At 49.4% G+C, this 2227-nt stretch overlaps 9 non-coding genes across 9 annotated transcripts; all 9 read right to left on the reverse strand.

The window, feature by feature from the left end:
* Nucleotides 1-129: 129 nt before the first annotated feature.
* Nucleotides 130-209, reverse strand: Pmar_PMAR029397. The gene has a single exon. It is a non-coding gene; the product is annotated as a tRNA-Leu (tRNA).
* Nucleotides 210-330: 121 nt separating this feature from the next.
* On the reverse strand, nucleotides 331-410 carry Pmar_PMAR029398. Its single transcript has one exon. It is a non-coding gene; the product is annotated as a tRNA-Leu (tRNA).
* A 187-nt stretch (nucleotides 411-597) lies between these two features.
* Pmar_PMAR029399 lies at nucleotides 598-677 on the reverse strand. Its single transcript has one exon. It is a non-coding gene; the product is annotated as a tRNA-Leu (tRNA).
* A 120-nt stretch (nucleotides 678-797) lies between these two features.
* Nucleotides 798-877, reverse strand: Pmar_PMAR029400. Its single transcript has one exon. It is a non-coding gene; the product is annotated as a tRNA-Leu (tRNA).
* A 186-nt stretch (nucleotides 878-1063) lies between these two features.
* On the reverse strand, nucleotides 1064-1143 carry Pmar_PMAR029401. Its single transcript has one exon. It is a non-coding gene; the product is annotated as a tRNA-Leu (tRNA).
* Nucleotides 1144-1329: 186 nt separating this feature from the next.
* Pmar_PMAR029402 lies at nucleotides 1330-1409 on the reverse strand. Its single transcript has one exon. It is a non-coding gene; the product is annotated as a tRNA-Leu (tRNA).
* A 187-nt stretch (nucleotides 1410-1596) lies between these two features.
* On the reverse strand, nucleotides 1597-1676 carry Pmar_PMAR029403. Its single transcript has one exon. It is a non-coding gene; the product is annotated as a tRNA-Leu (tRNA).
* Nucleotides 1677-1797: 121 nt separating this feature from the next.
* Nucleotides 1798-1877, reverse strand: Pmar_PMAR029404. The gene has a single exon. It is a non-coding gene; the product is annotated as a tRNA-Leu (tRNA).
* Nucleotides 1878-2063: 186 nt separating this feature from the next.
* Pmar_PMAR029405 lies at nucleotides 2064-2143 on the reverse strand. The gene has a single exon. It is a non-coding gene; the product is annotated as a tRNA-Leu (tRNA).
* Nucleotides 2144-2227: the final 84 nt, after the last annotated feature.

Here is a 2227-nt window from a genome sequence, read left to right on the forward strand (position 1 = left end):
CAAAGAAATGGGTTGAACGGTATCTGCGAGTTGCGATGGCGCAATATCGATCAGAAGGTTTTGGTCTTGCACTACCTCGCTTCTGAAAAGGTCTCGGATTTTAATACAACACCAGTCAGGTATATAGACTGACAGCTGTGGGGTTCGAACCCACGCCCTTTCGGACTGGCGCCTTAAGCCAGCGCCTTAGACCACTCGGCCAAACTGTCGATGAGTGCTTCAGGATTCATAGCCGAGGTGATGCGTTACACTATAGGACATGACACAAAAACGGTTTCGAACCGTTTCCGCGGAATGCGTTCTTCATCAAATCACACGAAAAGAAATTTCTAACAGCTGTGGGATTCGAACCCACGCCCTTGCGGACTGACGCCTGAAGCCAGCGCCTTAGACCACTCGGCCAAACTGTCGATGAGTACTTCAAGTTTCATAGCCGAGGTGATGCATCGCTCTGCCAAACCAGAGGACACAAAAAATGGATTGAACGGATTCTGCGAGGTGCGATGGCACAATATCGATCAAAAGGTTTTGGTCTTGCACTACCTCGCTTCTGAAAAGGTCTGGGTTCTCAATATAACACCAGTCAGGTATATAGACTGACAGCTGTGGGGTTCGAACCCACGCCCTTTCGGACTGGCGCCTTAAGCCAGCGCCTTAGACCACTCGGCCAAACTGTCGATGAGTGCTTCAAAATCATAGCGGAGAAGATGCGTTACACTATAGGACATGACACAAAAACGGTTTCGAACCGTTTCCGCGGAATGCGTTCTTCATCAAATCACACGAAAAGAAATTTCTAACAGCTGTAGGATTCGAACCCACGCCCTTGCGGATTGACGCCTGAAGCCAGCGCCTTAGACCACTCGGACAAACTGTCGATGAGTGCTTTAAGATTCATAGCCGAGGTGATGCATCGCTCTGCCAAACCAAAGGGCACAGAAATGGGTTGAACGGTATCTGCGAGTTGCGATGGCGCAATATCGATCAGAAGGTTTTGCTCTTGCACTACCTCGCTTCTGAAAAGGTCTCGGATTTTAATACAACACCAGTCAGGTATATAGACTGACAGCTGTGAAATTCGAACCCACGCCCTTGCGGACTGACGCCTGAAGCCAGCGCCTTAGACCACTCGGACAAACTGTCGATGAGTACTTTAAGATTCATAGCCGAGGTGATGCATCGCTCTGCCAAACCAAAGGGCAAAGAAATGGGTTGAACGGTATCTGCGAGTTGCGATGGCGCAATATCGATCAGAAGGTTTTGGTCTTGCACTACCTCGCTTCTGAAAAGGTCTCGGATTTTAATACAACACCAGTCAGGTATATAGACTGACAGCTGTGGGATTCGAACCCACGCCCTTGCGGACTGACGCCTGAAGCCAGCGCCTAAGACCACTCGGCCAAACTGTCGATGAGTGCTTCAAGATTCATAGCCGAGGTGATGCATCGCTCTGCCAAACCAGAGGACACAAAAAATGGATTGAACGGATTCTGCGAGGTGCGATGGCACAATATCGATCAAAAGGTTTTGGTCTTGCACTACCTCGCTTCTGAAAAGGTCCGGGTTCTCAATATAACACCAGTCAGGTATATAGACTGACAGCTGTGGGGTTCGAACCCACGCCCTTTCAGACTGGCGCCTTAAGCCAGCGCCTTAGACCACTCGGCCAAACTGTCGGTAAGTGATTCAAAAATCATAGCGGAGAAGATGCGTTACACTATAGGACATGACACAAAAACGGTTCCGAACCGTTTCCGCGGAATGCGTTCTTCATCAAATCACACGAAAAGAAATTTCTAAGAGCTGTGGGATTCGAACCCACGCCTTTGCGGATTGACGCCTGAAGCCAGCGCCTTAGACCACTCGGACAAACTGTCGATGAGTACTTTAAGATTCATAGCCGAGGTGATGCATCGCTCTGCCAAACCAAAGGGCACAGAAATGGGTTGAACGGTATCTGCGAGTTGCGATGGCGCAATATCGATCAGAAGGTTTTGCTCTTGCACTACCTCGCTTCTGAAAAGGTCTCGGATTTTAATACAACACCAGTCAGGTATATAGACTGACAGCTGTGGAATTCGAACCCACGCCCTTGCGGACTGACGCCTGAAGCCAGCGCCTTAGACCACTCGGACAAACTGTCGATGAGTACTTTAAGATTCATAGCCGAGGTGATGCATCGCTCTGCCAAACCAAAGGGCAAAGAAATGGGTGAACGGTATCTGCG

This window comes from Perkinsus marinus, assembly GCF_000006405.1.
Source record: "Perkinsus marinus ATCC 50983 genomic scaffold scf_1104296973764, whole genome shotgun sequence".
Classification (NCBI taxonomy): Eukaryota; Perkinsozoa; order Perkinsida; family Perkinsidae; genus Perkinsus; species Perkinsus marinus.